Here is a 14,533-nt window from a genome sequence, read left to right on the forward strand (position 1 = left end):
GGTGCTGATACCAGACAAAGAAATATCAGTTTTCGAACCCTGTGAACTTCATCAGGAGTTTCTCACAGACTCACAGCTCTGTTTAAGATATAGATATATAGATATATGCATTTATAGTATGTATATTGTAGTTTGTATTTTACACATAACTTTTTTAAAAACACATTCATTTCCTGTTGGTATATTAGTCTATGAACATTCTTTTGATCCCTCAGTAGTTCTTAACAAAAAGAAAGGTTCCTAATGTTACATTTCTGGCTCCTTTGATGTTTATAAGGAGAAGTTGTAAGCTCCATAGTTGAATTCTGTGTGCATGCTGAACCATGTGAGGAAGCACATCTTTCTTACATGGTTGTTGCAGCAGAAGTACTAAAGTCATAGTTAAATACTCCAGTATCTCTAGTGTGCAAATGCTTTTTAAAACTTAGTTATGATCTACTGAGACTATTTTTTAATTTATACGTTTTATGATTATGTAAGTGCATCTCCAGAGAGGAGCTTTAAAATTAATATTATTTGGTCTTTTCAGTCACATTTTTCATAGACTTCATTTTTCTCAGTGTTCTTTGTAGTATAATTTCCCTCAAGTAATTATATAACTTGGCAGACTAACCTTCATCTAGTCTCTGCTGATCTTTCTCAAGCTAGAAACAGATTCATAAATAGATAGTGAAATTTCTGTTTGATGGCAAAAGTCTCAGTTGAAGTCCTAACAAAGGATTCTAAAATCTTCACTAAAACCTAGACTTTCTAAATCCTTTTCTGAGTCTTACTTTGTAGAAGGGTCACTAGCAAACTGCTAGTGAGAGAAGAGATTTTTTAAAGAAGGCAATCGTTAATACTTCCACACTTACCCTCACCTTTTTTAATTAGCACTTTTTACACTGTAGAGGTAGAAATAAAGTTGAAGGCTACAGAATTCAAAGTGGTAGAGTTTTGTTTGTTGGTTTGTTTCGAGTTTGTGTTGTTGGTAATGCATCCATATTTACAAAGATGCCAGATGAGATTATGAGAGTACAGAATTCAGCTAAAAAAATTATAGCGTTTTTTTGTTATAAATTCAGGTATGTAGTTACAACTGGCATAACCAAAAAAAAGGGTCTTCTAGTTAGGAGTTTCTACAACATTTATTTCTTTCATAGATATCTTTATGATTCTTTGTGACAAAAGTTTAGATTGCATATTAGCAGTTAACATCAGCAAAACATATTGTTTGTTTAAATTGGATTTGTTCTTACTTTAGTAGTGCCTTTGTGCTGTTGATTACAGACAATTTCTTCTTTCCTGTCAGAAGATTACTACCAACCAACAAGACTTTTTTGTGGTGTTTCTTTTTCCCTTTAATGATGTGATTTGCCAGTTATACATTACTACTAGCAGGAACTGGCGGTGATGGCACCTATAATTGAGTTTTATGAACTTTTACCTGTCACATATGTATTTAAAAATATAATAATAAAAATCTGTCTTCCCCCTCCGTGCTTGTATCTAACTTTCACCTTATTTAGAAGGGAGGTTTAACAGACAAGGGTCACTTATAATATGTGTAATCCATAAAATAATGTATAAGGTCCAGGAGGGATATTTTTGTTTTTATTCATATGCATTTCTAATACTCTCTTAGAAACCATGCTTCAGACAACTATCAAATCTACTCTAGCTTTTCTAAGGTGGTAAGTAGAGAGGAGACACACTGCAATTAAAGAAAATACTTGTGGAACTTACTTGATGTAAATCAGTGCAATAGTTTCCCTCACTTAATACACATCACCTGAGAGGTCTCATCCTTCCAGAGCACTCTCTCAGAGCTTTTTCTCTGATGTGCAGACATGAGGCTGTGGCAAATGTTTGATGATTGTGCTTTGCTTTCTGTTGTATTCAGTAGAACTTTTCAAGGAAATAGAATATAATCCCTGTGAGTTTTCAAGGAAATAGCATTTTGATGTTGATGGGTAGAAATTTTATCTGACCTAAATTTTTGGAAGTGACTAATGCTTCGGGGAATTGCATTTTCTAATGCTTCAGCTGAGGTTATGTGAGGAGACCTCGTATGGCAGATGAATGCTAACAATTGGGGAATTGACAAATCTTAAGTGATCTAAGTTGGTTATCCGAATATTTGTGCCTTGAAAATATATGGAATGCAGTTTATGATCTCAAATTGTGTAACATAAATACATTTTTTTTAGTATTGCAAAATCTACTCAATTATTAACTAGTGCACAAAGACATGATAACAGGAATTAAGGCAGGATTTTCTTTTTCTGTTCTGATTGAATTGCTCCTCATATCTTCCTCTTTCTGATTCATTTTATGAAAGAGCTGGATTAAACTTTATGGAAAACAAGACATCAGGATATGAATAAAAATGTAAATGCACAGAGGTCAGAAAAATAAGAAGTAGGGCTCTTGTGATCTCTGTCACTTTTCCCATACTGCATATATATGCATTGTTTTGTTACTGAGACTTGCAGTGCTAAACATATGGCAGAAGGGAACTGCTGCTGGAAGAAATATTTTTGTTGTTTGATTTTTGTGCAATTTTTGTCTTTTTTTAACAGGAGGTCTTCAAATTTTTTGTGGTTTTCTTCCCTGGTTAGTGCAAATGTAAATTCTTTTCATTAAATTCCATTGAAATTCCATCTCGTCACCTTGGAAAGAAAATGTGACTAAAGAGATACTTGCTTTGAAAGGGGATAGAGAGAGGTGGATGTAAGGTTTCCGTAGTCTCTGATGGAATAAAATTTGCAGGCTTACTCCTACGCTGACTGAGTGGCTTTGGGTGATGGTCCTGCAGATGTAATGCAGCTTTCCTGAATGTGTTTGTTGTAGCCCATTTTTCACACTGGTGTTTAGAATTTGAAAGAAATACATGCCATGAAAAGCTATATTCTCTTATACAGATCATTTAGAGAGCTAAAAATGTGTCCTTGGCCTCCAAACCCTTCAATGGGTTTCATATTTGGTAGCTTTAGTAGTGCTGCTATACTATAACTGAAGTTAATTTGTTGTATATGAGAACTGACAATGTTTTTAAATGTGTTGTAGAAGAAACTGCTAAATTTTAGGCAACTTCTGAAAACCAGATGTTGATTACATTTGATGAAATTTAATTTGATTGAAGTATACATCCAGAAGGACTGTAAATCTTTTGATACTTAGCATATCCATATCCCATTTAAAAAACTAGCTTTAGTAGTTAGGACAAGATTTCTAAATGTATGAGATGCCTAAAGATGCAGTGAATGCCTAGCAGGATTTTGGAGTCACATGCATTTGAATGTTACTGATTGGTGACATAGCTCCTGAAACTCCACGTGGAGGGAACAGTCTACATAAAGATGCAGCCACCTAATAGTTTAACCATACTCTGACAGTAGGCACTCTGAAAGTGAAGGGAAATTGCAACTTTTAATCCTACTCTGGAACTTAGAAAATTTTCTCATTGTCTCACACACTTAAAATTGTTTTGCACCTTTATGTAAAATTTAATGGCAGATGATAGCAGAGAGAAAAATCTGGATAAAAGGAGAGATACAAATACCCTCTGAACAGAACTCCCCCTGCCAGGGAAAAGAGAAGGGATGCTACAACACATGATATTTTTGCAAATTTGGTTTACTTTAAGAAGCTTTTAAATCTGAAAGATGAGTGTAGAATTCAGCTGAAAAATACGAAGCCTCAAAACTAGGTGTTAGGATTTATTCAATAAGGTGATTTCTTGCTGTTGAATGCTGCATTCAATACAATAGCTGGATATATCCTTGCTGCACACTGTTCTCTTATCACTTTTTTCCTAAGTAAATTTGTGTGAAGCGCTGAAGAAACATTTCCCTACTCTTGAATTTTTTGCTCCTTATAGCAACTTTACCATACCTAAAGGAGAGCTATAAGAAAACTGGAGAGTGACTTTTCACAAGGGCATGTAGTGATAAGACGAGGAGGGATGGCTTTAAAATGAAAGAGGATAGGTTTAGGTAAGATATTCGGAAGAAATTCTTTACTGATGTGATGCTGAGGCACTGGTACAGGTTGCCCAGAGAAGTTGTGAATGCCTCATCCTTGAAGTGTTCAGTGCCAGGTTGGATGGGACTCTGAGCAACCTGGTCTAGTGGATGCCTACGGCAGGGGGCTTGGAACTGGATGATCTTTAAGGTACCAAATCACTCTATGATTCTATTATTCCCTATGCAAAATTCAATAACAATTCTTTTGAACATGAGATTCCTCTCTAAACATGCCTGGGGAGAGGGGAAGGAAGTTAATGTTATTAATTTATTCAACCCATCAGCCTCAGTGATCTCATAGGATTTAAAAGTCTTCTGCATTATTAGTTCACTTTTATGACCACCGAAGTAATTATTTCTTGTTCCTTAAGTCAGCATAAGACAGGTTCTTGTTACTCTTGTGGTTACTCTTGAGTATACAGTCAGCTAGTTTGGGGAATTAAAGTCAGCAACATCAGTGTAAGTTGTATATTCTCTTTTTAGTTCTTTCATGCTATTGTGTGAAAACAGCCCTTCATACTTCGAAAGCTTCTCTTTTGGCTGCTGAATACTAAGAGCTAGATCCGAGTTTGAACTGGGGAAGGCATAGCATGGAAACTAGCACATCTCATAGTAGATTCTGATGGCCTGATGGATTCTTTGATCAGGGCTGTCAAGGGATGCATCTTACAGGATTTAATTCAGTTCACTGTGTTCAAAGAAACTCTACATAGATGTGTACAGAAATGTCTGGAAGTAATGTTCATTTGTTTACCTTCAGTAATAAGACACTGGTAATTTGTTGCAAGTATTACACTGAAGCACCTATAAAAACCTTGGTTAAAAACACCTTTTCAGTTAAGTTCTTGTTTTGAAGTGATATTTAGATGTTTATAACTACTTTGAAACTCTTTTATGTCCATAGAACCAATGGAACATCATAAAATATGAAGAAAGATATAGAGTTACACCAAACATCCATTTGTGACAGAAAATACACAAATACGTTTTTACTGATATTAAAATTATTCTTTCCTTGCATCATGCAATTGTTTAGATCTTTGGCTTATATGAAAAGTGTTAGTAGCATTACATTATTTCCAATCCTGAGTTCATAGTTTTCTCCTGTACAATGTGAGCCATGGAAAGCTCAGTCTAATCTTCAGTAACCTCCTTTATTATATGACAACTACTGATCCTGTGAAAGGGCTGTGTCATGCTACATTGTGTGCTGCATAACTGAAAAGGTGTTTTTAACCAGGGCTTTTATAGGTGCTTTAGTGTAATACTTGCAACAAATTACCAGTGCCTTATTATTGAAGGTAATCAATTGTGTATGTGCATTATTTCTCAAAGAGAATCACCATTCAGAATAATTAATTATAATTAGCAACAAAGCAGGAACAAGGTCAAAATACTGACTGATTTTTTTTTCATTCACATCAATATCACCTATTTATTGTGCTGTCAGGAAAAAAAAAGTAATTTTTTAGAATGCATGCTTTAGTAGCTTGGATCCAGCAGTAAAAGAAATTTAAATGCAACTGCTACAGCTGGTTATTCAGGCCTGTAAGTTGCTGGGGTCTTTTTTAGTTCCCTATGAGTATACTCCCATGAGTGCCAGTGACATATATCAGCACCACAGAATGAAATACAGAAATGAAAATAGAATTTGAGGCCAACACGTGTTTGTTAAAAGCACTGAAAGAGATGTCCTTAGCAATAAACAGGAAAATAAGAGGGAAGAGTATGACAGGATTTTTTTTTATATCCTTCAAACATGCACCAATGCTATAAAGCTACACAAATGGAAATAATAAAGGGGCCTTGAGTAACATATACTTGGAGATAGCATTTCAATGTCAATGAATCAAAACAATTTAAGATCTAAATTAGAGCTTCTGAAAGAGGTTTAATTACAGTGGACCTAAACAGTGTATTTCTGTGTACATGAATGCCACATTACAGGTGTGGCCATTAGAATTTTCTTGATCAATATTTATCTTTAAAGTTGGTAGAGGTGCAAGTGGCTTCCTATTTTTCCCTCTCCTTCCTAGTACTTCTTTCAACTGAATTATTTTAATAATTGTATTTTTATTTTGTTTTCCCCTCATGGAAGGTCTGACATGATATTTCTGAAATACATCCCATTTCTATTCCCAATATTTCAATATCAAAATGAAACAATATAGCAATATTTTTGTGTGTATATCATGAAATATTTAAGAAATATATATATTTTTAAAAAAGAGCAAATTAGGAAGACTTTATCCAGTTTCCTTTCTGTTTCTTCCAACTTCCTTTCTCTGAAGGAATACAGATAGCTAAAAACTCAATTGTACTCAGATCAAACCAAGCTATCAGAAAACCTAGTGAGATTGGAGGAAGTCATGTACTCATCTCCTTTGCATATTTTATCTCCTTATAAAATCATTTAACTGAGTTACTTGAAACCTTAGAAACCACTGAGGACAAGATTTGAGATAGGAAAATGTGGAAATGGCCATAGCAATAACTAGTTGTGAGTTCTTTTGACTGGAGAACAGATGTGAACTCAAATGCCATTGTCTGAAGTGCTTGCGACCTTCTTGAAAATGACTTCAATGATTTTTTTCATTACTATAGAAGACTAATCATTTCTTACTTCTTCCCTCTGTTCTAAAGTACCGGATCATTCTAGAGTGCTCTGCTGATGGGATACTTCCCCAGCATCCTAGATGTTATGTTTTAATAAGCAGATATGCAAAGGATGCTCTTATTGTTTTCCTGATAATTCCATACACATTAAGGTCGCTGAGACGGTTTCTAGAAGATTATTAAAACAATTATTAAAATTGTTTAAAAGCAACAAATCTGAGTCACCAGGGCTAGACAGACTAACAGAATTTAGATGCAAAGCATGAAGCCACCTTTACAGTTGCTTTATTTTGTTTCAGCAGCCAATATGCCCTTGACTAGATCGGGTCTAACCATCTAGTACAAATTCTTATACTTGCTGCTTCAGTGGGTTTTGTTGAAGATACTGACTTCTACTCTATGAGTCAGCAGTGTTTATCAATTTTTATATCATACCTCAGGAATATTACCACTTACACTTTAATATGACTTTGCTTGTCAATTCAAATCTTGTGGGGTTTTTTTTCAATTTTAAACTCTCATGTTGCTATAACTTATAGGGCTCTGTGAAAATTCATAAAACTATGACTCAGTTCATAGATAAACTGTTTAGGAAGATGTGGCTTTTTGTTCTTGCAATGAGCTGATTTATTTTGCAGGTTTTATTTAAAGTTGTAATATTGAGGAAATTCTAAATACAGGTTGAGAATTTCATATTTGAATCACAGTGGCATCTCAGTTCGAAAATGCTCCTGTAGAGGCTATCCTGTAAAGATTTAATTCTTGTTCCTGATACACTCTACAAAATTCTTTTTATATTCATTATTGAAATAACACATTTTTAAGCCTACTTATGTGGGAAATTATACCTTTTGATATCAACTGATACCTTAATTTGTTGTTCTAGTACCTTCTAATACCCATCAAAAAAGTCCTGTTTCCCAGTATGTGCATAGCCTGAAATCATGACTCCTTGATACAGCCTTTGGTGTAGAATTTTACAGGCAATGCACCATGAGAATTTGGGGAATTTGCAACACTGTTCTCAGCTTTGTATGGCCTTTTGGGAACTTGCCTCCTCTTTGTTTTGAAGTTCTTTGAGTGAAGACAATAAACCTTCTTCCAAGTCATCCTACTCTGAGTAGATACCTTAAATTGATCATCAAGTGACTGGCATGTTAGAAGCCTGCAGTGAGTTTCTGGCATAAATTGCTTTTTGAATGGTGGACTGATATTTGCTAACAGCATCTTCCTGTGCAGGAAAGAAGGTGTATTTCATTGCCTTGGCTCTTCAAAAATATAGATAGGTTGTGTTATGCCACAGACCACTTAGAACTTTACTGACAAAGCAGTGTTTTGTTATTTGTAGGAAAGAAAAATATATTTGATTAAAATAAGCAACATTGCTTGTTTTGTATAATTTTTCATTTGAAAGTTGTACACACTTTTTTTTTAAGTTGTTAAGATACATTTGTAAGGTATCACATAAAAACAAAATCTTTACATGTATCAACTATTAGTGTGTTATGATGTAAAACTTCAAGTACTGTAGTAGGAATACAGTAAGGAAAGTGCATTGGGAGTACCTAACTATTACTTTTTGGTTGGTGTTGGGACTTCTGCTTTGATTTTTGGAGATTCTTCTATATGAAATATGGTTGCAATACCACATGGTTCTTCTTGTGTTTCCTTAGGCAAACTTTGCTGTCATTAACGAGGAAATTGCAGAGCAAACCCAGTTATTACCTTTATAGAGGGTTTTGGCTCACAGACAGAACAATGCAAACCAAAATCAGGCTGAACGAACACTAAATCCGCAAAGTATGCTGATCATTGAGTATGCTGCTGAATAGTAGCTTGCAACAGGTTAGAAACATTTTCAGCATGTTTCAACATGTTATGAGTGGTAGCGATGTGGTAAGGGTTTAAGGTTTTTTTGTTGTTCTCTTACCCAGCATTTTATCAGCCCTATTCTTTTGTTTCCCTATTTTCTTTTCTATAGCCCTCCCTATTTGTATATGTGCAAGTTAATTGGTACACTTCTTTCTATCCCTCCTGCCACCAAGGTACTTGGTACTATCTCCAAAATGATACTCCAAGTGCATAGGTGGTAACTGGTGGGTTAAAATTTTTATCAACTGTAAAAGAATAGTTTAATCAGGAGGTTTACCGTGAAGTATTTACCATCATAGGGTGGACTCAAAACATCTGCATTTGGAAAATAGTATTTGCAAAATATGCTGCTCCTATGCTGACAGAGAATTTGTACACCTCAGATGTTGGGTATTGCAGTCTGTCACGCATAAGTTGACACAAAAAGGAAAAGCAGAAGGAGTTCCGAGGATTTAATTTATAGTATATAATAGAGTTATAAAATTGTAATCTCGTTTTATGTGTTTAGTTTTCTCTAAACTGAAGTTTATGGGGTAAAAAAATATAATGAATCCCTATATATCCCTTTCCTTTATTCCAAATTTATTACTTTAAAAAGCTTCAGTGAGAAGCTGTTTATCTCAGCTCTGTGCATTTTGACATACAGGACTCATGTGGCTTCATTTATTTAATCTAGAATGCTTGTGAAGGAAACACCATTTGCAACTGTGGATATTCAGAAACATAGTGTGATAATATAAGAGCGAGATATCTTCTTTACTGTATGGTCTTGATTTTTCAATATTTTTACTCTTTCATGAATAAAGTAAACATTTAGGTAAAATTTGTAGAAATTTAGTATAATTCTTTTAAAAACATCAAAGTGAGGACATGAAATAACATGGTTTTGTATCTGTGTCTATATAAATGTGTGCACACACTAATTTATTAAATACTAAGTTTCCTTGTATATAATGCTCTTAATATTTACAGGTGATAATTTTAGTGGAGCTTCCTGACAATAAAACCTTAGAGTTTGTAGGTTTTCTTCTGTGGACATGTGCCTTTTGCTGTTCTACAAACTGCATTTTGCATTCAAGTAACAGTGTCTGGAGTATATTAATACTATATAGAAGCTAGATAAAAGAGAGGAGCTGCAATACATTGCAATACATTGCAGCGTTACATTGTTCCAAGAGTAGAGCTGAGGGAATTGATAAGCTGGTCTGTAGTTTTATATAGGGCAGGTGTCAGAGGTAACAGACTTGAGCTATAGGAAAAGGAAATTTCTGATAGCTTCTTAGAGGTGGGTTTGGGGGTCTTTTGTTTGTTTTTCCACAATGCTCAGTGACTTGCTAATCTTACGTTTTCTTGGTGTCAAAGTCAGCTCTTCTTCCTTTTTCGTGATCTTAATTACAGGTCCATTGCAAGAAACCATTTAATTGATCTTTGTGATGTTTATAGTGAAGCTCAGTATATTGCCCTCATTAAATAAACATTAGCAATTGGTTCCATAAATTGGTCTGTTCCCTCTGGGCAGAGCTGTTACATCTGGGCTCACCCAGAGCTGAACAGATAGCAATGTGGTCACTGCTGCCATGGCTTATCAGCCATTTTACAGATAACTTCACAGCCTGATGTGATGCATGTAAATAGCTCCTTGCCCTGAAAACAGTGTTCTACTGATTCAGCCTTCCGACCTGTTTCCTGATTCTAACCACCGTGTCATGCAGTTTTTCTCCTAGAGGTTGACCTTTCTTGTTTATGTAACTGCTTACATTCTTGAATTTTCTGTGCTTATGTATGTGAAAGGAATATGTAGTATATGCTAGGAGCACTTGTGTTCCTTCCTTCCTAAAGCTCTGTGTTTTGTTCCTCCCTCCAAACCCAACATATCAGGGAAATATATTTCTGAGATGCAGTCTTCTCATCCACCTCCTTGTCTGTTTGTGAAAAATCCTTTATCACTTCTAGGTGCCTTGCTGACCACAGGGTAGCTCTGTTTTCCCTTAGAGGACTACCATGACTGAGTTTTTAATTAGGACAATGTTGTGGTTTAACACCAGCCAGCAGCTCAGCGCTACAGAGACACTCGCTCACTCCCCGCAGCAGCATCGGGAAGACAACCAAAAGAAAACTCATGGGTAGAGATAAAGACAGTTTAATTATTAAAGCAAAAGTCTCTCACACAAGCAAAGCAAAACAAGGAATTCATTCCCGTTTTCCATGGGCAGGAAAGTGTTCAGCCATCCCCAGAAAAGCAGGGCTCCATCATGCATAAGGGTGACTTGGGAAGACAAACAGCATCACTCCAAACGTCCTCCCCTTCCTTCTTCTTCCGCCAGTTTTATACACTGAGCATGGTGCCATATGCTGTGCAATATGTCTTGGGTCATGTGGGGTGAACTGTGCTGGATGTGTTTCCTCCCAGATTTTTTTACACCCCCAGCCTCCTCACTGGTGGAGTGGGCTGAGAGTCAGAGAAGGCCTTGATGCTTAGCAATAGCTGAAATATCCCTGTGCTATCAGCACTGTCTCCAGCACAAATCCAAAACATAGCCCCATACTAGATACTATGAAGAATCTATCTATTCTATCCCAGTGAAAACCAGTGCAGCTATTTAATTAAACTCTATGACCTATATCACATGAATAGTAAGGGGATGTGTTCTTTAACAGCAATGGATAAAATTACATAGAATGGCCAGAATTTTAAGCAGAGGTTAGGAGAAACTGTAACAGCAGAGAACATGTCTCTGAGCTCCCCTGCCAAGCAAGCATCTCCTGCCTTGGCTCTTGAGTAGATCACAGCCATTAGGTCACTTCTGACTCCCCTGTACAGACCAAATACCTTGGCTCTGTGTTTGTCTCTGTTCTGCTCTAATGAGCCTGGAGTGACTAGAGAGCCTAGTGAGTGACTCTGTCTTCCGTGTGATGTCCTTGACATATGGTAATGTTTTACCACACAGTAAACCTGGAGTTTCGAGGTATTTCTTGTCTACTGTTTCAATGTGAGTGTTTCATTACCTGTAGAGATTCACACTGCCCATTTTAATGGTCTAAGTATGTCTAAGTGGCTCCTGACCTTCTCTTCATGACTTTCTGTGCATCTATCACAATGAGGCATAAATGAACTGTGACTGTCAGTAGCAACATTTTTTTTAGTAGCAGTGTGTAGCCCAGCTGATCACTAATCAGACCCATAGCCTGTTTTACTCCTGTGGATGAGTGCAGAAACACAGCAGTTAGCTGTAGCTATGAATTTTGATCAGAGTAAACACCAAGGGCTCATTTGTTATGGAGATAGGTGGAAGCATGACAACAGGCGATGATGGTGAAAAGCGGGGCTGTGTGCTGCTAAGAAATGAGACAGTCAAATAATGTTACACTTCACAAATTTTCAGACACAAAATATAGTATGAGGGTTTACAAGGCTGGTATAATGCAAGTGCATGACATTATCTGGTAGCATTTGGAATGTAAATTTGGGGTAACTGAGTGTCTGTGCCTACACTGTACATATAAATCTCTTAGGCAATGCCTCTAATAAAAATTAGAAAAAATTGAAAATGCTTTCCATGAAAGACATTTACAAACTGCCTATAGGTGCACTCAGCCTACAGCTGTTAGTGTTGTAAGAAAGTCTGTGTTAAAATTGGCTGCTTCATCAAATGGACATAACATCTGATATCCAGTTAGACATTGATTTTGCTTGTTTGTAAAATTTTCTTTGGTTTCTCTTCCCACTCTTGGAGACATCATTTTGGGATTGTACAAATTCCAGTCTTCTATCTAGCACATTGACATGCTTTATTAAAAGCAAAAGATCTCTTTTCTCCACCAGTCTATCATTTTCATTTTATTAGTTAGCTCATGCTTCTGGTAAAAATACGCCAAAAGAAGGCACATGGGGACAGGTAGGACTGCATTTGAAAGAAAAGTGACAATCACAATCTGGGTTAAATTGCTAGTTGGTAAGCTCCAAAATATTTTAGGAAAAAATATTTTGTATCTCTAGTACCTTTATTTTCTTATGTTCAAGCAACTCTCAGTTTTGCACAAAAAACTTCTAGTGATAATTAGCTTTAAGGAATATTGAGATAATTGGAAAAGATACTGATTTGTTCGTTGTTTGCGCTGTACAATATTTCTAAGGCCCCAGGGCTAATACATTACATTTTAACAAAAATTTATCCCTACATCTAAAGCTTTACCAAGTCTGTTTAAAAGAACATTGCAAAGTCAGAGGCTCACACATTATAATGCATTTGCACAGACTTCCCATGCAGCTTACAGCCAACACCGTTTCCGTGAGAATTATGGCATGCCATTCCCTATTTTTCCTACCCCCGAAAGCCACTGCCTCACCTAGTACTCAAGATCTTGATGAATGCTATATGGAGATCTAATGTCACTGGCTGTGGATCATCTGCTTTGTTTCGTCTTGTTTGACTGCATGCAAATATTTTCAGTGCTTCCAATTGCACAACTGCGTGGGTGTGCGTGTACATATAATCTCTTAGAAGTGTTCAGAGTTCATCAGAGTTTGTGCACCACACAGATTCTTCTGTGATTGAACAGCATATAACTAACCACATACAATTTCTCAATTCTGCCAGGATTATTTTGGGGTGCCATGAATATAACTCAGGCTAACACAGAAGTTCACAAAGATAAAGTCTGACTGTCCACTGGGCAGGTTTTGCACAGAGATAAAAATTTCGGCACCAACATTGCACAACCAATACTTTTCCCACTGTGAAATGCATCTGCATATACAAGTTTGATATGCTTATAATTTTGGGGTTTGTATTTGTATGTATTAGTAGGTCATACAGGTGCCAAGATGGCAGATACAGAGAATTTACAAATTTATGTTCAGTAACTTACTGAGGGCCTATCAGTGAAAAGGAAAATGTTGATTTGAAAGAAGATATACATAGAAATGAAAGATTTCTCAAATATGGGCAATGTTTGGCAGAGATTTTATGATTAGCACAGTTCTGTGAATCAGGAATCAAGTGACCAACTTTATATTCAAAGGGATTCACCCAGCACTGACATCAATTCTGTTCATGCTGTCACTGGGTAAAGTACTGAACAAAGCAGAAAAATTGGCTATTTGTTTTTTATTAGAAGTAAATTCATTCATATTTGTATGGAAGAATTGCAAAAGTATGCCAGAACTAGTATGCACAAGCCTATTTTATAAAACAGATAATACTTTATTAAAATAATACAGACATAACCCCCTACTCCTCAACTTTACAAAGTATATTTTAAAATAATAAGTGACGAGCACTGGTCTGGAAAACAAACTCTCATGGTTTATACACTGTATGTTCTAGGAGGAGTCCATTCTCAACCACTGGACCGCTGTCAATTTTTTAAGTGCCACAGTTGATAGAGCTCTCAAAATATGATGAAATTGTATCACTGCTGAGGGATTGCTATCAGGAGTCAGTGAAGAAATTCTTGGTCTGACAGATAGAATCTACCTATCAGTTCTGGTGCAATTAATGTAGACTTTACAACAGAAAACCCAGACTGTTGGTGAAGTGTTCAGTAACTCGTGCCAAGCTCTCTTATCAATAATTCTTCTCTTTGGAAGAGGCATAGTTAATTTCTTCAGTAGTCCATACATTACTACAGAACATACAAATCTGCTATAAAATCAATGCAACTAATTGTAAATTAACAGATTTCTAAGTGTGAAGGAGCTTATAATAATGTAGATGAGTCCTTGAATGAGCATGCCAGTTCTGGTGTCAGGGGTGGGAGCTTCCAACTGTTTTATGTGACATCTTCGAGTGTAAACACATTTCTTTTCCTTTCCCCAACTGATTTAGCTTGCTAGTGTAGCGAGTAACATTTCCATTAGCCTCCTACCGTTAAATCGTGGAGTAACTATAATCACAAAAACATCCACCATGCAAGCAAACTAATAGAGCAGCAACTGTGGTCGTGGCTTATCTCCATCTTACAGGCATTTTTTGTGAGTTCACCACAGTTGGTGCAGAAACAAATCCCTTTAAACTGAGTCTAATGAAGGAGAATAA

The 14,533-nt window shown here is 36.1% G+C and overlaps 1 protein-coding gene across 4 annotated transcripts in view; it reads left to right on the top strand.

Annotated features, from left to right (window-relative positions):
• SASH1 (SAM and SH3 domain containing 1) overlaps positions 1–14,533 on the top strand; it is a 540,193-nt gene that overhangs the window by 223,666 nt on the left and 301,994 nt on the right. The gene's annotated exons all lie outside the window — the stretch shown is intronic.

The sequence above is a fragment of the Manacus candei genome, unplaced genomic scaffold, assembly GCF_025592945.1.
Source record: "Manacus candei isolate 608988 ecotype Guabito, Panama unplaced genomic scaffold, ASM2559294v1 h1tg000081l, whole genome shotgun sequence".
NCBI lineage: Eukaryota > Metazoa > Chordata > Aves > Passeriformes > Pipridae > Manacus > Manacus candei.